Consider the following 24544-nt stretch of genomic DNA (forward strand, 5'->3'; position numbering starts at 1 on the left):
CCTCACAGGTCTTGAAAATGCATCAGAATATTCCAGGATTCAGGGGGTCCACAGACTCGTTGTGGCCCTGCAGTGCGGTTTCACATTTTCCACACAGTTGAATAAATGTTATGATCCGAACTGAGAACGTACCTGTTTTCTTCCACCTGTTATGCTGCTTAATGGAGCGCCTGTATGCTCTGTCAATTTGGGCTGTAACATTTACCCTTCCAAGTAAGCCCAATTTCCCAGCATTGTCCAGATGACTCCCGCTGCTCTCATGTTTTGCAATCCTCTCAGAAACATGTTTCAAATCTTTGTAACCCGTCCTCAACCAAGTACCATCTCCACCAAATAGCAGACATGGAAAACAGAAGTGCCTTCTTTTGTATGCTAACAGTTAGACACTTTCTTCAAAAACCACTCCACATTAAACCTGTGGTTACTTTTACCAGCAGTTTGAGCGAAGACAATATCCCATGGATGGTGTGTACCAAGTCGCTTTACTTCAAGTTTCACCTCCAAATTACGTGTTTCAAACCGGTGCTCAGGTATGAAATCCACTTTATTTATTTTCTCATGTTATCTGGCATTTGTGAAGCTAACAAGCTAGCTAAGACAATCTACCCCCCCTCGCTCTTCTTGCAGACTAATGTTGACGCCAGACAGACAGACAGACAGACAGACAGACAGACAGACAGACAGACAGCCAGCCAGCCAATCAGATCTTAAATACAAAACGACGCTGTAGTGGGGCTACCGGCTGTCAACCCCACTTGGCAGCAAATCTACATTGATCACACTAACATTCTGAGCATGCATATTCATATTTTTACACGTACAATGTACATTGCATTGTGAGAGAGGGGCTAGCCCCACATTCACGCTTAGCCTATGGCCTACTACTGCGAACTCGAATCGGCAGAACGCAGTCTGAAGCAGTACGGCAGGGACCAATGAACATGAAATAAAATCCTAACACAAATTATATGCAATTTAGGAAGATGCTATATTCATAGATAATTATAGGAAGTAAACTTAAAAAAAACAACAGGTGGGGCTGTGGCCCACCTTCCCCTAATGACCAGTCGCCCCTAGTCTTTATTGTTATAAAAGCTTAACTGTCATTCTCGGCCTCCTTACGATTTTGTTGAATTACATTAATTGCTTTTTATTTCTATTACAAATGACAGATCTCAGCCTTCCCTGAAATGTCTACTAGAAAGCTGTGTAGCTAGCTTTCTTGTCTTCCGGTAAATGAAAAAAAAAGACGGATCACTTTGACATGACATGACACCTGGACGGTCGTGCAAGTCGAAAACTGCAACTTGTCTAAACTATTTCCATACATGACATTTTTAAGACCTCAAAACTTTTTTTAACCTACATTCTTTTCAATAAAAAATTGTGGTCGGCTAGCTATAAGAGTACACTGATTAGCAAAACGTACCGTTGCTTTCCAGTGCTATTCCATTTTGAACTTGAGAGGATTTTCTTCTCCGACCACTAGAAACGTTAGCTACTATTTACAGAAGACAGTTGGCTTCAGATGAACGAGTTACATTGAAAGCATCACACACAAAAGAACATGCTGCTAAATGAACACGATTCTATACAATTTGTAAGAAGTTGAGATGCGATGGAAAGGTTGCCGAAAAAGTTAATCACGGACAAAATATATTGATTTATTTAGGGGGGCTAAAGCCCCCTAAAATAGGCCTAGCGACATCCCTGGACTGAGGCAAAGTTGAAAACTGCCCTGTGGTCAGATAGATCAAAATGTATAAAAGGGCTGATGCACACCTGTCAGATGGTTTCATCTGTGCTGTACACTGGTTATTGTATGAACACCAATAACACCTACACACACACACACACACACACAGATTTCAGGCTAACGTACAATTTGCGGCGAATGAATCACTGGGAGACTGTTAACGGTACGATTTAGAAAGTATCTATTCCAGTGGATTAGGAGTTAAGGTTAGGTTTTGGAATGAATGTTATTGGCGTTAAGGTAAGGATTAGGTTAAAGTACCTTGTAATCAGAGGCTGGTGTTCTCTACATCTGCCAGGATTTAATCCTCCAGTAGGTAAGGCAGGGCATTCTGTAGCATTCTCCAATCATACCAAAGGACCTCCCACTGGCAACTGAAGTATCCGGGAGCAGTTTAACACACATTCTATAATCACAGATAGAAAGACCAGGGTGGCCATTCAAAGCTTCATTAGTGTTATTTAAGCAGCAGCATATTACGCTGGCAGCACTCAGATTTTCTTTATCACAATAAAAGTAATCACTGAATATTATAAGGCAATATAGTTAACAGTCTACTCTTTGAAAAAGAACAGACTATAATAACATTGTAACGGACGTTAAACATAAAAAGTATAGACTAGATTGTTAACTATATTACATTATATATTTCAATGATGGCTTTTAATTTGACCAAAAAAATCTGAGTTTGCGCTGCTAGCATAATATCTTGCTGCGAGAAGACCAGTAATGAAGCCTTGAATGGCCATCACAGGACCAGGGGGGGTTGCGTTTTTTGGGGCGGGTTGCGAACTTGATGGATTTATGCACCTTGTTCTGTTGCATCAGGTGGTGTTCAGAGCAGCCAATCCCGTGCAGCCGTCCCAACTCATCAATGACCCGTCCCTCCCGTTATTGTTCCCACCTGCCTTCACTTCTCATCAACCAATCACCTCCTTCCCCCAACAGTTTAAATGCCAACAGTTTTCCTTTGGCTCCTGTGTGCTCTTCTGTAGCGCTGTGGGTATGTACATTTGTTTGATTACCTGGTTTGTGTAAATGTTTTTTTTTTTTGTTGGCCTTTCTTTGTCCCAGGGAAATGGGGATAGCACATTGGGAGGGTTGAGTCTAGATGCCATTGAGCATTTTTACATTTTATTTAACTGGGGCCACACTAAGTCTTAAGGCTCATTCACAAGTTTGCCTTGGGAACACAATCAAATGGTGCTTATCTAGCCGTATTTCATAAGTTGGGACACTGTAAAATGCAAATAAAAACAGCAACAATTACATGCTAATCATTTATTTATAGAAAGACAACAAAATATTGTTAAACTGTGTTACTGCCATAAAATTCAAAATTGGCATGTTTACCACTGTTTCATCACCTTTAACAATAATCAGTAATTGTTTGTGAACTGAGGAGACCAGTTTGTGAACTTGCCTGACTGTCCTGTATTTCACCCTATTGACTCTGGTCACCCTAACCATCATAGTTGCTGGCTTTTGAACTGTGTGCTAATAACATGGCAGATGGTCCTTTTTCTCTTAAGGACACTGTCCATGATTTGCAATTTTGATTTGTAAGACAACAGGACAGTGTTCTGCTTTGCTGCAGTCCATCTTAAAAGAGCTTGGGCCCTGAGAAGGCCATATTTCTGGATCTTGTTTACCATGCAAAGAAGCAACTATATATATATATATATATATATATATATATATATATATATATATATATATACACAACTTGTTTTTCTGAATGAAGTGATGTACACAACTTGTTTTTCTGAATGAAGTGATGTACTATGTTCACAGACCATGCTTTTTGGAAGCGTTCCTGAGCCCATGTAGGGATTTCCCCAATAGAATCATGTCTGTTTTTAATGCCGTGCTGCCTGAGGGCCCAAAAACCACATCCATTGAATATGGGTTTTCGGCCTTGTCCCTTGTGTATAGAGATTTCTCAATTATCTGAATCCTAATAATATGAATCATCGTTCCGTAGATGAGATCCCCAAACTCTTTGCAATTATATTTAGAGAAACGTTATGCTTAAATTGTTGCCCTAATTTTCAAGAAGCAATAAGGTTTCTCAGTTTCAACATTTGATGTGGTCTTTGTACTTTTTTCTATTGAATAGGGTTTAAATGATTTGCACATTATTGCATTCTGTTTACGTTTTTATAAGCATCCCAACTTTTCTGGAAACTGGGTTGTGCAATTGGGTGGTATTTTCTCCCCAATCTGTACCACATAATGTATTTTTGTTGGAAGATATACAATCGGTCAAACCAAACATGCACCTTGCTTCTTTCTGGGGTCGGCCTCATGGTGGCATGCCTCAAGTGGCCAAATTTGGAAGCTCACCATGCCCACTCCATCTGACCTAGAGTCTTGAATTGGTACATTAGTCAAACTCCTCACAAGTAAAACTTTTGCCAATGGGACTCCTTGACCACCATATTGGGTTGTCCGCCACTTTGTGAAAATCGCATAACTCAACTACTATCGTACCAAATGACCAACCTTGACGTAGCTGGATATTTGGCATCTATGGACAAAGCTCTCAACACAAGTCAAGCCACACAAGCTTGTTAAAAAACATGGCCGCCATTGACCAATAAATATTAGTGTTGACATGGCCTGGTATATATATATGCATATAAATAAGATACGGATATTCATTTAATAAAATATGCATTCTTACACATGCTTGAAACCATCAAGACTGTAGGTATGCAGGCACATTCAGCCTATGGCCAAATGCCATAGACTTGGTAGAGGGGAGCCCCTTACTAAAGCTACTTTAGGCAGCGCTAGTCTTGTTAAAAATAGGCAATGAAGATGAGGTTTGGTTGGGTGCAGATAAGTCAGTCCTCTCAAAAGTGTAATCCGCCTTACACCAACATGGTGGTACGATGTAGTAATTCCTTCTCTTCTGTATCCCTTCCAGACCCAGAAATAAGAATGGCTGATTATATCAAGTATGTCACTCGTGTCTTTTGTGTGTGATTAACTAAAACCCCCTACTACAACAGGTAAACCAAAACTGACATGAATTCATTCAATATAAGATTAGCAATACCCAGACATTTTGACTAAATGGCAGTATAATACTGTCTTGTTAACATCCTAAAAACAAACCTACCATCAGAGCCTGCTCTAGCCACACTCCACAAGCCTATAAGGCACCCTAATACAGGGAGAAAGATAAACGACTGGGTCATTGACATGGTTAAACCTGTTGTGGTGGTGGGAGATTCAAATCTGTCATCCAGTCTTGCCTTTTATGATGCTTGTGTGCAGGTGGAAAGGGGCTTCCTTTTAACCCCTGAAAGGAGTTTTAGAGAAGTTAGAACCAAACCCTGCCATAGAGAAGGTTATTCTGTCTCCGGGCTTGAACTGCCTTTCGAAAACCAATATCGAACACCACATGGAAACAATTGCAACAGTTGCTGAAAGGGTATGAGAATAGGTTTCCCAATGCAACTGTTTATTTTCCACTCACATATACAGTTGCTGGTCATAAAATTAGAATAGAGTCAAAAAGTTGCTTTATATCTGTAATTCCATTCAAAAAGTGAAACTTGTATATTATATTCATTCATTGCACACAGACTGATATTGCAAATGTTTGGTTATTTTAATTGTGATGATTATAACTGACAACTAATGAAAATCCCAAATTCAGTATCTCAGAAAAACAGAATATTACGCAAGACAATACAAAAAAATATTTTTTGAAATGTTGGCCAACTGAAAAGTATGAACATATACAGCACTCAATTCTTAGTGGGGGTTTCTTTTGCCTGAATCACTGCAGCAATGCGGTGTGGCATGGAGTCGATCAGTCTGTGGCACTGCTCAGGTGTTCTGAGCGCCCAGGTTGCTCTGATAGTGGCTTTCAGCTCTTCTGCATGGTTGGGTCTGGCGTATTGCATCTTCCTCTTCACAATACCCCATACCTTTTTTCTATAAGGTTAAGATCAGGTGAGTTTGCTGGCCAATTAAGAACGGGGATACCATGGTCCTTAAACCAGGTAGGGGTAGCTTTGGCACTGTGTGCAGGTGCCAAGTCCTGTTGGAAAATGAAATCTGCATCTATATAAAGTTGGTCAGCAGCAGGAAGCATGAAGTGCTCTGAGACTTTCTGGTAGATGGCTGCGTTGACCTTGGACCTCAGAAAACGCAGTGGACCAACACCAGCAGATGACATGGCAAGCCAAACCATCACTGACTGTGGAAACCTTACACTGGACTTCAAGCAATGTGGATTCTGTGCCTCTCCTCTCTTCCTCCAGACTCTGGGACCTTGATTTCCAAAGGAAATGCAAAATTTACTTTCATCAGAGAACATAACTTTGGACCACTCCGCAGCAGTCCAGTCCTTTTTCTTTAGCCCAGTCGAGACGCTTCAGACACTGTGTCTTGTTCAAGAGTGGCTTAACACAAGGAATGCGACAGCTGAAACCCATGTCTTGAATAAGTCTGTGCATTATGGTTCTTGAAGCACTGACTCCAGCTGCAGTGCACTCTTTGTGAATCTCCCCCACATTTTTGAATGGGTTTTGTTTCACAATCCTCTCCAGGGTGCGGTTATCCCTATTGCTTGTACACTTTTTCTACCACATCTTTTCCTTCCCTTCGCCTCTCATGTGCTTGGACACAGAGCTCTGTGAACAGCCAGCCTCTTTAACTATGACCTTTTGTGTCTTGCCCTCCTTGTGCAAGGTGTCAATGGTCGTCTTTTGGACAGCTGTCAAGTCCGCAGTCTTCCCCATGATTGTGTAGCGTACAGAACTAGACTGAGACCATTTAAAGGCCTTTGCAGGTGTTTTGAGTTAATTTGCTGATTAGTGTGGCACCAGGTGTCTTCAATATTGAACCTTTTCACAATGTTCCTATTTTCTGAGAGACTGAATTTGGGGTTTTCATTAGTTGTCAGTTATAATCATCAAAATTAAAAGCAATAAACACTTGAAATATATCAGTCTGTGTGGAATTAATGTATACAAGTTACACTTTTTGAATGGTATTACTGAAATCAACTTTTTGATATTAGAATTTTATGACCAGCACCTGTAAAGTGAGGTTCTGGCGCAAGGACTCACTTGTATTCCCACTCCAAAGCAGATGGATTGCATGGAGCTTCACAGGGAGTTGCATACCTACCAGGGTGTGAATCTTTGTTTTAAAGTATTGTCTTGTTCATCGTAATATCTGTTGATGATGATGATGATGATGATGATGATTACACCAGCTCACAACAACTGGGGCATTAAAACTTTTGTTCTAGGATACACCAACAAAGTATCCTAAAGCAAAACCGGCTGCTAGACCCACACGATACCTGAATCCGAGACACTATTAACGTGCCAAAGAGGTAGGCAGATGTGTTACTACCAAACAGTATCTAGGTCTTCCATTAAAGGCGTAGACCACGCAATCTAAATTTGTCTGCTTACTTAAACTATTGCACTATTTTCAAGGTAGGAAAAACGGCTGACAAATTATGCTGCTTTTCAGGCGGTCTCTAACTTTTAGTAACCATGCAAATGTTTCAGTCTTCAAAGTAACCTAATGCAAAATATCTTATTTAATCTCTTACTGCTGCCAGGGAGGAGGTGGTGGAAGGCACCCCCACCCACCCAGCCGCCGCCGCAGCCCTGGCCCCCATGCAAAGCCGAAAGAGGGCCAGGGCTGCGGCCTGGAAAATTAACCACCCCCCCCCACCGGCAGGGAGGGGGTGGCTGGCACATGCCTCCACCCCCAGCCGCCGCCGCAGCCCTGGCCCCCGGTCTAAGCCGAAAGAGGGCCAGGGCTGCGGCCTGGAAACAGAGACAATTAAAAAAATAAACTATAATGCAATATAAGGTCTCGTGGGTATTTTTTTATTATCCCAGGACATTTTCTCCCTGTCTACTCATTCCTAAACCCAACGGTACGTACCATTTTGTGTTTCATATCCAGCCGTATATTTATTACCATGTATTTCATTTTACTGCATGTTGCAAAACCCCCTAGGGGGACTCTACCTTTCTCCACCTCTTCCCTCTGCACAGCCGATGCCCTTTCACCTGCCTCCTGCCCCTATGCATCTCTCTGCCGAGGCATCAGCCTGACTCCCTACCTGTGACCTAGACGTCAGCCGCTGGAACTGCTCTCCACAGCAGCGGATCTGGATGAAGACAAATGGAACCATGGGGCTATGGCCAGGTTCCAGACTGCTACTAGTTAGCACATGCACGCACATACAGGCTTGTTCTATGCACAGTACTGTAGTTATTCTAACATTATTCAAATGTTACATGCATCCTTGATTAAGGCGCTTCTTGTTGGTCATAAAATCTTTCCTTTTACATATAAAGTTAATTTCGCTCTTGGGTTTAAATCCAAACCCAACTTAATCCAATGGCTGAATGAGATTAAACTCTTGTAAATCATTACATTTTGTTAAAAATCAGAAGGCCCTTAAATTGTTATTTCTTTTGAATAAGTTAAAATTTATTTAAAAGCCCCTTTTATTTTTTTATTTATATCATTTGATTGTATATTGTGATTTAAAAAATAAATACAAATTCTTTGTAATATGCTCAACCTAAGGTGAAATAATTGCTCTTATATTCAGTGAAATGTACCTTGTTTGTGTTTGTTAAAGCTTAATAAAAAAAATATTAGGTTTTATAATAATCCTTTATAATAATTTTGGTAATATCACAAATGACAATGAATTGAATAAAATCTAAACATTTTCAAATAGTGCAAGATGCATACAAAAAAAACTTGCATTATACAGCAAGCATACAAAATAAACATGTGCAAATGAATTGAAATAAAACATTTACAAAATCATATAGGGCATGAAAAAGTGTCCAGCACCATATAGTAAAATTACAGTATTTGAATGTGAAATTACAAAATAAGGATAATACAATACAAAATAAACAAGGGTTAGAATGGCAGTAAAATAGATAAGTATGACCTAGCAGCAATCAATAGTTATTGAATATCATAGATACATCAGTGCAATAAGCTTATGAATGATGGCATAACACTACAACTACAGTCAGAATTAAGAACATTCACACACAGCTTTAAATATATTAAGAGGATAATGCGATCATACATATATACAGTGGAGAGAACAAGTATTTGATACATGGCCGATTTTGCAGGTTTTCCCACTTACAAAACATGTAGAAGTCTGTCCTTTTTATCATAGGTACTCTTCAACTGTGAGTGATGGAATCTAAACCAAAAATCTAATTGTATGAGTTTTAGTAATTCATTAGCATTTTATTGCATGACATAAGTATTTGAAAAAGCAGAAAAGCAGAACTTAATATTTGGTAAAGGAAACCTTTGTTTGCAATTACAGAGATCATACGTTTCCTATAGTTGTTGACCAGGTTGGCACACACTGCAGCAGGGAATTTGGCCCACTCCTCCATATAGACAATCTCCAGATCCTTCAGGTTTCTGGGCTGTCGCTGGGCGATACAGACATTCAGCTCCCTCCAAAGATTTTCTATTGGGTTCAGGTCTGGAGACTGGCTAGGCCACTCCAGGACCTTGAGATGCTTCTTACGGAGCCACTCCTTAGTAGCCCTGGCTGTGTATTTCGCCTCGTTGTCATGCTGGAAGACCCAGCCATGACCCATCTTCAATGCTCTTACTGAGGGCAGGAGGATGTTGGCCAAGATCTCACGATACATGGCCCCATCCATCCTCCCCTCAATACGGTGCAGTCGTCCTGTCCCCTTTGCAGAAAAGCATCCCCAAAGAATGATGTTTCCACCTCCATGCTTCACGGTTGGTATGGTGTTCTTGAGGTTGTACTCATCCTTCTTCTTACTCCAAACAAGGCGAGTGGAGTATAGACCAAAAAGCTCTATTTTTGTCTCATCAGACCACATGACCTTCTCCCATTCCTCCTCTGGATCATCCAGATGGTCATTTGCAAACTTCAGACAGACCTGGACATGCGCTGGCTTGAGCAGGGGGACCTTGCGTGCTCTGCAGGATTTTAATCCATGATGGCGTAGTGTATTACTAATGGTTTTCTTTGAGACTGTGGTCCCAGCTCTCTTCAGGTCATTGACCAGGTCCTGCCGTGTAGTTCTGAGCTGATCCCTCACCTTCCTCATGATCATTGATGCCCCACGAGGTGAGATCTTGCATGGAGCCCCAGACTGAGGGAGATTGACCGTCATCTTGAACTTCTTCCATTTTCTAATAATTGCGCTATACACACGTCCTGTCTCTCACCTGTCTAGGAAAAATTAAGGTTTTGTAAGCATTTACCCTGCAAAACATATTTTAATTCCAAGTTTCAAATTGTTATTATGTTTTCAAATTCACCTGCATGCTTGATGAGCTTATAAGGGACAGCCTCCCAGGTGTCTTCAGGTGGTGAACAAGTTCTGGCAAACTTGTCTAAATTTACTGCCAAGAGTAACGTTATCCACATAATGTAGATAACGTCACACAAAGAAACACGATCTAGCCAATGTTACGTATCAGTTGATAAAAGTTACAAGGAGTAACCACATTTTATAAAATTCAAACTTGTTGATACCCTAAGAAACACTATTTAGACAAGTTAGCTAACGATGTTACCATACCAGTTCAACTGTTATGTGAAGAAGCACAAAACATCCCAACTTAAGGTTACACCCTTAAGCATAAGCTAAAGGGAGGGATGATGTTACAGACCTCTACATGGGACAACTGGAGGAGACTGAGAAGTGTCCCCCAGTGAAGTACTGTTAGCATTAAAAAATACAAATATTGCATATTTGCAATGAAAAATGTCTGAATGACATCTTAATAAACAAAGAAACAAAATATAGTATTTAATCTCAGGACAACACTTTTTTTCAAGCTCAGTTTCTATAATTTGTTTTCCTGCCAATGGTTTGAACTTGCGTTCAGCTACCAGTAACTTGACTAAAGAATTTGAATGTTAATAGAATATTGCAAACAGTAATTGTTTAATACAAAACAGTCATTACGTTCTTACTCAGTAACCTAACAACACTTAACGCTAGTTATTTATAATAGAACAGAACTCACCATAGATGTAGGTGACTCGGCTTTCAACAATTTTCAGTCTGATGTCCAAAAAATCCTTGATCTTCGTTTGTTTCGGGAGTTCATTAAATTGTAGTAAAACAATGTGATAATCCACATGTTGTATTGTCCAATTCAGAGCATATAGCTTGTTGACTCTCTGTTGCGCACTTGTGCAATTCGGCTGTACGCTGCTGGCAATACTAGGCCCTAATTCAGGGGGGTTGCGGTTGGTGTGTCCCTTTGGTTGATGCCTGGCAATGTGGGTAGATTGATTTCCTGCCTGTTGGGCCCTGTCCGGGGCCTCCCCCGGGTAGGGCCACAGTGTCGCTGGACCCCCCGTCTCAGTTCCAAGGTTTTACGCTGCTATATTATTGTGCTGGGGGATATGAAGAATGCACTTTCTAACTTTTCTCAGTCTCCTCCAGTTTTAAATTTTAGGAGGAGATGAGGTCCTGGTCCACACCTGCGGAGTACCTGGTTTGGGGGGCCCGTTGCTGTCCCTGTCCACCTGGTCATACTTTTGACCAAGTCTAGAATCAAATAGACTCTGGATTTAGCCCAGAGAAATGTATTTATTATTCCAATTGGACTTTTAATATCTTACCCGGCACAGCCTGGTCACCCCTCTGAGCCTGGGTCCTCTCTAGGTTTCTTCCTAAAATTCGGCCTTCTTAAGGAGTTTTTCCTAGCCACTGAAATTCAACACTACAGTTGTTTGCTCCTTGAGGTTTAAGGTCGGGTGTCTCTGTAAAGCACTTTGTGACAACTGCTGTTGTAAAAAGGGCTTTATAAATACATTTGATTGATTGATTGATACCTTATACACTTTGAACAAGAGTTGACGAGAGAACCAAGTCGCTAAAATGAATGTTCCTTCTAGTTTTCCCGGTACAACAGCATAAGATCCAAATGGCGATTGTCTTGCCTTACACATATGCAATTTGCTATAGCGCCATCTATGGACACGGCGTTGTTTAAACACAGTAAAGAACTGTCCCACCTGAAGCATTAAAGTCGAGGCTATAGACAAGTAGTTGAGCCGGTACCATGCAGTGGAAAATGGCCATTAGTTTGGGAAAATATTATGGTAAGCAATGGCGAGATGTGTTTACTGTACATGTCAACACAAAGGTCCTTTACACAAGCAATAGTGCAATAGTCAAACTCTTTTTTATTTATAAACTACCAATGTTGAACAAAATTCTGTACACTAAGATTTAGCAATATTAAAATAAATCAAATAATCATTACAAAAATAAAAGGGGTACAATAGCATCTCTGCTGGAAGAAAATGGCATCACAAGCAGATACAGCAGATTAAAGCGCACGTCCACTTTTCGGCGGCTAGCCGCCAGTGTAACTGTCACGTCCTGGCTGTGCCCCTAGCCATCTCTGCGCTGGGCTCGGGGCATAGCCAGGACAGGACAGGAGGTGGCCTTTAGCCACCTCTACTCCTTTTTTTGGTTTCCCCAATTGGAGGCAGGTGTTAGTCATTGCCTCCAATTGGGGACCCTATTTAAGTTTAGTTTGTAGGCCCCAAGGCATGGTTCATTTTGGTTTTGTTTATCCTGTGTAAGGAATACCCACGTCACTGGTTGCTGCCTTTTGTTTTGTTGGAGTCCTGCTTTCTTTATTTTGTATTAAACATGGATTACCTTACCTACCTCTACTCTGCGCCTGTGTCCTCTTCATCCCACGACCGTGACAGTAACGCAGTGGGGCCGCTGGTGGAAAGCCGCCTGAGATGCAAATTACCGTATGCAAATTGAGATCAGGACAAAAGCAGGTGTACGACATTATAGCCGCCGGTGGCCCGCCAGCAGCAAAACGCCAGCGGGGCGCCAGCGATTGCTCACTGGGATGACATGCGGAGTTCCACAGGGATCAGTTCTCGGACCACTTCTGTTCAATCTCTATATGCTACCTCTGGGCCAAATTCTACAGAACAACAGCATTAACTACCACAGCTATGCCAATGATCCTCAAATATATATGGCTCTTGAACCGTACCTCAATAGACTCTCTGTGTCACTGTATAGAGTACATAAATCCCTGGATGAACCAAAATTGTCTACAATTAAACCAAGATAAATCTGAGATTATTGTGTTTGACAAAAATAAAAGAACAAGTATTAGTAAAGAGCTGGATTCTTGGGCCATTAAAACCAGGGATCAAGTGCGTAATCTTGGTGTTTTGATAGACTCGGACCTCACATTTAACAATCATATCAAAGCGGTCATCAAAACAGCATTCTATCATCTAAAAGATATAGCCAGAACCAAAGGCTTGGTGTCCCAAAAAGACCAAGAGAAGCGCATCCATGCTTTTATCTCTAGTAGGGATGACTACTGTAATGGCCTCTTAAATGGACTCCCGAAAAAGACTAAAATACCTGCAGCTCATTCAGAATACTGCTGCTAGAATGTTAACCAGGACAAGGAGAACAGAGCACATCACTCCTGTTCTTAAATCTTAGCATTGGCTTCCAGTCCGTTACAGAATAGATTTCAAAGTGGTGCTTTTAGTTTACAAATCTCTGAATGGTTTAGGAACCAAATACATTTCTGATGTTTGCAGAATTTAAACCAAGCAGGACTCTTAGATCCATGAACACAGGTCATCTAGTAGAGACCAGAGTCCAAACTAAACATGGAGGACCTGGGTTTAGCACTTATGCTGTACAAAACTGGAATAAACTACCTGAAGATCTTAGACGTGCCCCAAACGTATACATTTTTAAATCCAGGTTAAAAACACTTCTCACATGCCTACGAATGAGCACTTAAAATTAACCACACTCTTTAGCCTTATAGCTTCCCACTTTTAATCTTTGTTTTCTTACTGTATTTTTTTATTATGATGTATTCGTTTGCTTTGATGTTTTCATTTGAGTGTGTTATTATACTTTCATACATTCTTCTTTGTAAAGCACATTGAATTGCTTCAATGTGTGAATTGTGCTATAGAAATAAACTTGCATGGGTTCATGAATAATCTTTGCTTAAATTGTTCATGTATAATTAAGTCATTTGAAATGTAAAAGAATACAACAGTAGGATCAACTACAATTATAATTTTAAAAAGATATTCACACACACAGAGCATATTAATGTGCATTAATGATTTTGATCAACTGGAAATGTACAAAATACCATCAGTGGAACGATTAAAATGTATGTTTACGTACACAAAAGCATATTCAAGTGCAACAACCATTTTGATCACCTGTCTATTTACACAAGATATCAGCCATTAAACTATTAAAGCCCGCCTTTTGGGTAAACTCTTGTGACAAGACGGATGGGCAGCATCTTACCACACCCCTTTTCCTCCCTTATATACTGTTGAATGACCTGTATCGAGTTAGAGACTCCGCTGACGATTATATTTGTAAGCGGTTGACGCGTCTCTTATTTACAAATAATAATACAACTTAATTGTGCCTAGAACATTTTGTCTCTGTTTCTTACTCCTTTAAGAGTGTAGATCGATGGAATTTCCATCACAGCGCATGTGCTAACTAGTAGCAGTCTGGAACCTGGCCATAGCCCCATGGTTCCATTTGTCTTCATCCAGATCCGCTGCTGTGGAGAGCAGTTCCAGCGGCTGACGTCTAGGTCACAGGTAGGGAGTCAGGCTGATGCCTCGGCAGAGAGATGCATAGGGGCAGGAGGCAGGTGAAAGGGCATCAGCTGTGCAGAGGGAAGAGGTGGAGAAAAAGTAGAGTATTTATTATCCCCGAGGGGGTTTTGCAACATGCAGTAAAATAGAATACATGGTAATAAATATACAAGGCTGGATATGAAACAAAATGGTACGTACCGTTGGGTTTAGGAATGAGTAGACAGGTAGAAAATGTCCTGGGATAATCTAAAAATACACACGGGAACTTATATTGCATTCATATTTTATTAATCATTTAAACTGTCTGTTTCCAGGCAGCAGCCCTGGCCCTCTTTCGGCTTAGACCGGGGGGCTGCCGGGGGGGGGGGGGGGGGGGGGGGTGCCGGCCACCGCCTCCGTGGCGTCTGCGTGTTGTGGGGGGCCGGCGGCTGCGGGTGGTGGGGGGCGGAGATTTGAAATTCCCCAAGGGCCCCCACCAACTCCCTCGCCGCAGCTGACAGTCTCCCCATCATCGGCTTAGGCTGCGGTGGCTGCCGGGGGGGGTGGGGTGCCCGGCCACCGCCTCCGTGGCGGCTGCGGCTGGTGGGGTGCCCGGCCACCGCCTCCGTGGCGGCTGCGGCTGGTGGGGTGCCCGGCCACCGCCTCCGTGGCGGCTGCGGCTGGTGGGGTGCCCGGCCACCGCCTCCGTGGCGGCTGCGGCTGGTGGGGTGCCCGGCCACCGCCTCCGTGGCGGCTGCGGCTGGTGGGGTGCCCGGCCACCGCCTCCGTGGCGGCTGCGGCTGGTGGGGTGCCCGGCCACCGCCTCCGTGGCGGCTGCGGCTGGTAGGGAGGGGAGGGGGTGCGGAGGCGGGTGGGGTTCAATGTCAGCGCTTTCACGGCCTCACACGCCGTGGCCAACCTTTCTTTAAGAATGTCCAGCTCCCCCCTGGCAGCATTGCTTCCAACAATAATTTCTTCTATCACCTTCCTGGCTTCCATTATGTGTAGTACAGAAATGTCCATATCTGTGGCAGCAGTAAAATATGAAATAGAATATTTTGCATTAGGTTACTTTGAAGACTGAAACATTTGCATGGTTACTAAAAGTTAGAGACTTAATTGGTCAGCAGTTTTCTTACATTGAAACATTTTTGGTTTGACCGATTGTATATCTTCCGACACAAATACATTATGTGGTACAGATCGGGGAGACAATACCACCCAATTGCACAACCCGGTTTCCAGAAATGTTGGGATGCTGTGTAAAGTGTAAAGAACAGAATGCAATAATGTGCAAATTATTTAAACCCCATTTTCAATAGAAAAAAGTACAAAGACCACATGTCAAATGTTGAAATTGAGAAACGTTATTGCTTTTTAAAATAGTGCAACAATTTAAGCATAACGTTTCTCTACATATAATTGCCAAGAGTTTAGGGATCTCATCTATGGTACATAGTGATTCATATTAAGATTCAGATAATTCAGCGAAATCTCTGTACACAAAGGACAAGGCCGAAAAATAATGTTCAATGGATGTGGTTTTTGGGCCCTCAGGCAGCACGGCATTAAAAACAGACTGTTGTGGAAATCTCTACATGGGCTCAGAAACGCTTCCAACAACCATGGTCTGTGAACACAATACATCACTTTATTCATAAAAGCAAGTTAAGACTACCACGCAAAGAAGCAACCATATATAAACAAGATCCAGAAATATGGCCTTCTCAGGGCCCAAGCTCTTTTAAGATGGACAGCAGCAAAGCAGAAAACTGTCCTGTTGTCTGACGAATCAAAATAGAAATCATGGACAATGTCCTCCAGGCTTAAGAGAAAAAGGACCATCTGCCATGTTATTAGCACACAGTTCAAAAGCCAGCAACCATCCAAAGCAGAGTTTCTCTGCATGCACGAACTTGACACGATCTTGAACAGTCTTCTCGAATAAACCTTCTACACTTAGCCAAGCCATGTCCGGTTCTTTTACAAAATACGCATGATGAGACACTGCTCTGTGACGCGTTTGTGTAAAATGTCTTTGCTTGAATGGGTTGGTTTCGAGAATCTTTGTTTCCCGCATTCCATACTCTTAAGTGCTTGTATTGAGGATATAGGATCACAAGCAAGATCTGCTTCCTTTGATAGGAAGTCTACAAACTCCTTGAATTTTGGGAAACCAGCATTTGCTTCTCTGGCTTCCATCCCCTTGCGGTTCCATCTTGACACCAACCAATCTGGCAACTTTAGCAGGACCTTTTGATTCTCATTGAGAACTTCCAATGTCTTAAGATGGGGCATTGCAGCTTCACAACTCTTGAGGAAGTCCGTAAACTCTCTTAGTTCACAACCATCTTTAGAGCTCATCTTCGGCCATGCGTGCAGCCGGTCTCTGAAGGACTTTCCAATTATGAATGGATCTATGAAACGCTTTTCCAACAGCTGCCAGGCAGAGTCATATGCTGCTTCTGTGCCAAGTAAGAAGAATCCTCCGACAGTTTTCTTTGCAGCGCCACCTAAGTATTTTCTTAGGTAATACAGCTTTTCGTTCTTTGGAATGTTTTTCCTGTCAATTAGTGTTTTGAAAGAAAGCTGCCAATCTTTGAACTTCAGAGGCTCTCCCATGAATATTGCAGGTTCTGGTGTTGGAAGGCGGTTGGCACTCATAGCCTCTGAGGACCTGGAGGACTTGGGCCGTGTCTGGCAGAGATTGAGCATTGGCTGGGGGAATCGTGAAACTAGGCACTTGAAAATCACAGACTGCTTCAGAATGCAGCAAATCAATTACTTCACAATTTCCTTCCACTTCCTCATGGACCTTTGCTCGAGCCCTTGCAGCGTTCAACTTCTTGATTTCTTCTAAACGTTTCTGCGCTTGTCCTGCATTGCTTATTGTCTAGCCATGTCCTCAGACTCAAATTGTGCTAAACATGGTCTACTTTCAACCTCTAGCCTTTGAAGTTCAACCACTTCCTTTTCTTGTTCCTCCAACACTGCCTAAACTTCCTGAGATGCAGCAGCTTCAGCCACAGCTTCATTTCTTTTGACTGAGTGGATGCTAGAATGGGTTGAACCACATCTTGAATGATGAGACAGTGGCTTTGATAAAGAACCTGTCGAGTCTAGGATCGATCCAACATCAGGCCAAGGTTCTTCCTCCATATCTGCTGCATGTCCCTCCAATCGCCTATGAGCCGTTTGAATAATGAATCCTGAAAGCGATATGCAAGTTTCAACCTTGCGTCGCAGATCTGGTTCAGGTGTTTGCACTCGACGCAACTCTTCATAAATTCTCTTTACCTCAGAGCAGGTGCTTTCAATGTTGTCAATTCATCCTGTTGTCAATTCATCATGGGAGGCCTCGTCAGACAATGACGCCTTGCCTAATCTTGCATAATACCTCCATTTCTCATGGATGATTCTGTATTGTCGTTATACACTTTTCAACCTTTTTTCTTGAAGTTCTCTTCCCCTTCCTGTTAGGGTTCGGGTTCTTTCACGTCTTCGCAGCCTTTCCACCTCTTCATCTGCATGTACTTGGTCTGTAAAGTCAAGCTGAACAGTTGATTTGGCATTTTTATGGCAAGCTTTAGCATTTGAGTCAGACATAAATTGAGCTTGTTTATATGTGAATGTAAGCTACAATGGGCCTAAAGTTAAATAATCAGGTTGATAATAACCGTACTACATTCTTAACAACTAGAGATATATGTTACTCAGGATTTTCTAAATACCAACTTTAATAGTGCATCTGTTTAAACTTATCTACTTGTAAATGGCTTCAATTTTAGAACAAGAAAAATAAAATTACAAATTGCACTTCACTGTATGAACCTTAAGTGCAGAGAGAATGTATTCAAATGTATTAAATCAGTTATTCCAAAAGGAAAGGTTTCTATATACGTATAGTTTCCCTCTACGCTTCACTTAAATAGCACTTTAAAGCTTGATTATATCTCACAAGCATAAAATATTGGAAATTTAGTTTGTTTTCAGATATTATTTTATAAATCAAACACCAGCATGATAGAATTTCCCAAACACCGTTTGCAGGACAAACAGACTTTTCCTTGATGCAATCTTCAAGTTGAATCACTTCTCACGCCACCTATAGCTTCCTTGTAGCTGAGCACTTCTTGATTATAGCTTGAAATATTGCACTTTCAAAGTCTAATCACCGTTCCTCGCGATCGTTATAACGGCGATGGATTATGGTCAGCCGCTGGAACTGCTCACCACAGCAGCGGATCTGGATGAAGACAAATAGAACCATGGGGCTATGGCCAGGTTCCAGACTGCTACTAGTTAGCACATGCGCTGTGATGGAAATTCCATCGATCGACACTCTTAAAGGAGTAAGAAACAGAGACAAAATGTTCTAGGCACAATTAAGTTGTATTATTATTTGCAAATAAGAGACGTGTCAACCGCTTACAATTATAATCGTCAGAGGAGTCTAACTCTATACAGGTCATTCAACAGTATATAAGGGAGGAAAAGGGGTGTGGTATGATGCTGCCCATCCGTCTTGTCACATAAGGGTTTACCCAAAAGGCGGGCTGCCCCCCCCCCCCACCCCACATATGGGTAACCTCATCATGGGTATGGGTAGACAACACAATCTAAATTTGTCAGCTTACTTAAACTATTGCACTATTTTCAAGGTAAGAAAACAGCTGACAAATTATGCAGCTTTTCAGGCGGTCTCTAACTTTTAGTAACCATGCAAATGTTTCAGTCTTCAAAGTAACCTAACGCAAAATATTCTATTTAATCTTTTACTGCTGCCACAGACATGGACATTGCTGTATTAAACATAATGGAAGCCAGGAAGGTGATCGAAGAAATTATTAATACAAGCAATGCTGCCAGGGGGGAGCTGGACTTTCTAAAAGAAAGGTTGGCCACGGCGTGTGAGGCCATGAAAGCGCTAACTGCTGAGGTCCCTCCCACAAAAACTATGATGGGGAGACTGTCAGCTGCGGCGAGGGAGTTGGTGGGGGCCCTTGGGGAATTTCAAATCCCCGCCCCCCCCGGCCCCCCACCACCCGCAGCCGCCGGCCCCCCACAACACGCGGACGCCACGGAGGCGGTGATACCAGATCCCCACTCTCACACTCCTCTACCTATCTAAACAACGGAATGCATCAGGCTTCAGAAACTTCCACAACAGCGCACGCACACCCACAAAGGCTTGATCTATGTACAGTACTGTAGTTATTCCACAAATGTTACATGCATCCTTGATTAAGGCGGTTCATGTTGGACATAAAATCTTTTTCTTTTACATATATAGTTAATTTTGCTATTGTTAACTTGTAGATATTCTGTTTATCATAATGGTGGTTACACATATGCTCCTTTATATTTTTAATAGTTTAATTGCTGATATCTTGTGTATATTTACTTGGTCAATGGTGACAAAGTAACTCCGGCCAGCTAGATAAGATCTGAACCAATCAAGGACTGTCCTGGAGAGTCCTACCCAATTTTCCAGCCTATCTAAAAGTGTTCTATGATCTACAGTATCAAATGCTGCACTGAGATCGAATAGAACTAGAACTGTTATTTTATCAGAATCAGTATTCAGGCGTATATCATTTAAAACTTTCATCAGGGCCGTTTCAGTACTGTGGTGAGGTCGGAAACCTGACTGAAATTTGTCTAAGAGACGCTTGAGGTCACAAAATTGCTGAGTTGAGTGAAGACAACCTTCTCAATGATCTTGGCTATAAAAGGGCGATTTAATATAGGTCTAAAGTTGTTCATTATCGATCCATCCAGTGTTCTCTTTTTTAATATGGGCTTGATGGCAGCTGTTTTCAGAGATGTTGGGAAAATGCCTGATTACAGAGAGCTATTAACTATTTGCTGTAGGTCCATTGTTAAAGAGCTACATTTTTTGTTTTTTTAAAGTCTGATGGCAGTGTCGAGACTTAATGTGGAAGCTTTAAGATGTTTCTTCTAGGGATTTTTGATGAATTGTATTAAAATGCAACATAACCAAGTTGTCTTGGTGGTCGTGGTGACGGTACAGAGTCCTTGTTAGACTGTAGTTCTGATGGTCCGTCTAATACTTATCATTTTTTCACTTACGTAATTAATTTGCATGTTTTTCACAGTGGACATGAGTTCTGATGCTGTCTGCTTTATTGGGTTTGTAAGCTTGTCGACCATGACAAAGAGTGCTGGTATTGTTGATATTTTTGTTGATCATTCCCGATGAATGTTGCTGTCTGGCCCTGCGTAACTCATTGTTGAAGCTACCAAGGCTTTGTTTATGGATGTCATAGTGAATTTGAAGTTTAGTTTTCCTCCACATACGTTCCGCTTTCCTACATTCTCTTTTCAGGGTTCTTACAATCATGGTGGTTCTCCATGGTGTTTTCTGTTTGCTCAATAGTTCTTTACCTTTACCGGTGCAACACGATCCATGACATTCAATATTTTCCACAAGTACATCAACTGAGATATACCTATGGCTTCAATAAACTGAGCATTGGTCTTAACAGAAACAGAGTTTACTGGAACATTTGGGGTGATAAGTGAATCAAAAAAGACACAGAACTGATCAGACAGGGCCAAGTCTTTGACCATGACAGAAGAAATCGAGACCTTTTGAGATTTAGTGTGTGTACGCTCTTTCACATGTTGAGGGAGATCAAAATTGTCAAGTAGTGCAAAAAGTTATTTGGCATTTTTGTCTGCACTATTATCCATGTGGATGTTAAAATCCCCTGTAAGATATAACAGAATAGTTCAGCAAAATCATCAATATCGTGGAGGTCTGGAAATGGTAAAACATAAAGGACAAGGTTGTTGACAATGTGGCAGTTGTCTAAGCGGTTGTCTAAACATGCCACACCTGTCCTAATAGATGGAGTCATGAAAGGAAAACTCTGTCCTGATGTTTTAGTTTAAAAGCGACAGATTGTTGTTGAGATGCGATGGAAAGGTTGCCAAAAAAGTAAATCACGGACAAAATATATTGACTAATACATTGATTTAATAGGCCTAGTGACGTCCCTGAACTGAGGCAAAGTTGAAAACTGCCCTGTGGTCAAACAAATCAAAATGAGAAACTTTATTAAAGAAGAGGTGATGCACACCTGTCAGACGGTTACACACACGATTTAGAAAGTATCCATTCCAGTGGATTAGGAGTTAAGAGAAGATTAATGTTTTCGGCGGTTTTCAGTAGTGATTTATTACTTTGACCTTTTGGCAGCTGCATCTGTGTGAGAATATGAAAATGATTGATTTATGACTGGAAGGTCATTTCGGGGGGGGGGGTTACATGTCCGGTTAGAGAGGGAGGGGTAAAGCAGGTGATTGAGGGCAATGAAAGGGGTTAGGTCAAATTGGATGATGAAAAATGACTTTTTAATGGTTGTCAATTTATGTTGTTAACAGCTGTGTTTTTTCAGGGGGTACATGTCTGGTTAGGTGGGGGTGATCAAGAAGTGTTTTATGCTTGTGTTCTTCTAAGTTAGTCTTTAGATGGAGAGGAGCAGAGCAAAGGGGGTTGAGAGCGGGGTTTTACGGGGTTTAATTCTCTGGCAAAAGAGAGGGTGTGCAACTAGTTGTGTAAGGTTTCTTTATATGCAAGGGTGGTGTGTGTGGGGGGGTTGAGCATGTTGAGATGAATAAAGTTTAAATAAAGCTGATTTAATAACCATGACTGTATGCTACAGTCAGGTTAGGAAATTATGATTGAATACAATAACCATCAAGGTTTAAAACTCCCTGCTGTTGTAATTCTCACACCTTATCCCTCTATGAAGAATAGGTCTAAACATCCTCCTGTCTCACACTCACTCAGACCACAAATATTCGCCCCCAATTCTGTTTCTAAATTGCTTTTGTTTCTCCCGCGCCAGGGGCAGTTACTTTTCACTCTCGTAAGAAAAGACCCTCCTCATTGGTTCTTTGTTAGCATGGCTCACGCTGCTTTCTTCGCTGTCCAATGAGGAAGGGCATGCTCTAAACCCCCCCCCCCCCCTTGGGTTTATTTTCGGTCACAGATCAACAGGTTCTTGCATTCAGAAGTGAAATCTTTACAAAGTTACAGTAATTTACATTCTATTGTCCTAACCTAGACTAGAACATCAGGGGGTTGGAGACAGCCTGCTGTAAAGGAGGCGGCTTCTTTTGCATGTTAATTGTTGGGTTTTAATCCTGTCTCCCTAAACAAAACAGGAGAATAGTCTGAGTGTAAAACATGACCTAGTCTTCCCAGAGATAAGGTGCGCAAATTACAACAGAATGTATGGAGTTTTAAACCTGGAAAGTTACTGTATTCAAATCATATTTTCCTAACCTGGCTGCAGCATACAATTTAATAAAACAAAAACAAAAATACATGGTTATTAAATCAGCATTATTTAAACTTCATTTCTCTCAACAGTTGTCCAGTTTATGGTGACGTAGCAAACAAAGTTAATTTTATAGCTTCCTCGTAGACAACTGGGATGTTATTTCTCTTTTGCTTTACAATCTTCACAACTTTTTTAGGCAAAGAGTGAATTTAAAATGCTGCGGCCATTGGAATAACAGATTAGTTCATCTAAAATGTTGGGATATTTCAAATGAACAGCTTGACACCATCATAAATCTCTCTCAAAACTGACAGCACATCACTTGACCCGAATGACTTAATGTAAAAAGAAAAAAAAAAAAAAACAGGTTGTTAAACAGGTCTCCAAAAACAGTTAGAGTTTAATTATTCTCTTTACCGTTCAGTCATTAGTTGATGAACTCTCGCCAATTCAAAAAGTATTTTCCTCTCTCAACACGTTAAAAGGTAAGATATGATGCTAATCTATCATTTTATTTAACTAAGATGATGAAAGCCCATTAAACAAGTTTTTTAACTCGTAGGGATTTGACATGTCGTTTAATCAGTTTCATTCGGAAGTAATCGACTTAAAAAAGGGTTAGGGTTCAAGGCCTGAAGAAGAGGTCGAAGCTCCGGACAGTTCCTCTCCATCAAGATATGTTAAAGGTCCCATGACATGCTACTTTTTGTAGGCTTTAATATAGGCCATAGTGGTCCCTAGTACTGTATCTGAAATCTTTTTTCAAAAATTCAGCCTTGCTGCAGAATTATAGCCACTACAATACAGTCACAGAATGAGCTTCCTTCAAACGGCCCGTATTGGTGTCTGTGACTTTAAATTTTAATGAGGATGAAAAAGGCGGGGCAAGGTGGTGGGTGGGCGGGGCATGGTGGTGGGTGGGCGGGGCATGGTGGTGGGTGGGCGTGGCCTTTACTATCTTGCGGCAAAGGTAACGTGCATGTTTACCGGTATGTCTGGATCATATTGCAATGGCACGAAGACACATTGAAGCATTTCAGTTTGACCCAGAATCCGATCCAGATGGAGAAGCAACGGATGAAGAAGTTGCAACTCAGCGCCTCCAGAAGGATGTTTCCGAATGGTTAGTTAAAAATATTATGTCTATATGATACTTTGTTAGGATGTCTGATTATCATGTAAGTTAAAGCTAAAGCTAATCGGCTTTTGCCTTTTCATGTTTCTCTGATTTGTGATGATTTTAAAGCTGTGTTAGCATCTATATCAGTAAATATTCTAGAGAAGTGTTTTTTTAAATGTAAAAATTCTCCCTTCATATCATGAAGTCACGTTACACAAGATATATAAAGCCTATATATTTATGTGCGCGCAGGAGTAAATAATTTTGTTGTGTAACATTATGTACATAGTCGTCGGTGAAATGTTTGCCACAGACATGCAAAACTTTGGGAAGCTGTGTCGGCGCTTTTCCGGAGAAAATGAAATCATTCCACTGGTTCTTCTGTGGCATGTACGAAGGAAGTAAAAAAAGGCTTCGTTGCTCATCTCTACATCCTATTACTGAGCAATTATTGTGTTTCCTTCGCTCAAAAGCCATGATGCCCCTCCTCGTCGCATAGACAAATTGAAGTCGCGCTCACACACATGTGTGCCTCACACCTGGCTCTATTTAAATTCTTTCTCTGGGCGGGCAAAGCAGAAAAAGGGGAGTTACCATGGGAGTTAACAATTTCTCCTTGCGACGTCACAAAGAGACGGGTCCAGATCAGCCTGTTTGATTCTCCGTTTTCTCCAAGTCAGAGAAAGATAGAAAAT

At 41.5% G+C, this 24544-nt stretch overlaps 1 protein-coding gene and 1 long non-coding RNA gene across 8 annotated transcripts in view; both read right to left on the reverse strand.

Annotated features, from left to right (window-relative positions):
* nktr (natural killer cell triggering receptor) overlaps positions 1 to 24544 on the reverse strand; it is a 54081-nt gene that overhangs the window by 24856 nt on the left and 4681 nt on the right. The window contains exon 1 of one of the 7 annotated variants that reach the window (XM_010902367.5): positions 2018 to 2041. The exons of the other annotated variants lie outside the window; for them this stretch is intronic. The gene's annotated coding sequence lies outside the window, so the exon portion shown is untranslated. Of the gene's footprint in view, positions 1 to 2017; positions 2042 to 24544 lie in introns of those variants that run through there. 7 annotated transcript variants of the gene reach the window in all.
* Positions 13870 to 14782, reverse strand: LOC109614874. The gene is made up of 2 exons (XR_002195844.3): positions 14634 to 14782; positions 13870 to 14503 (listed from the first exon to the last, which is right to left on the reverse strand). It is a non-coding gene; the product is annotated as an uncharacterized LOC109614874 (long non-coding RNA).

The sequence above is a fragment of the Esox lucius genome, chromosome 21, assembly GCF_011004845.1.
Source record: "Esox lucius isolate fEsoLuc1 chromosome 21, fEsoLuc1.pri, whole genome shotgun sequence".
In the NCBI taxonomy this organism is placed as follows: Eukaryota; Metazoa; Chordata; class Actinopteri; order Esociformes; family Esocidae; genus Esox; species Esox lucius.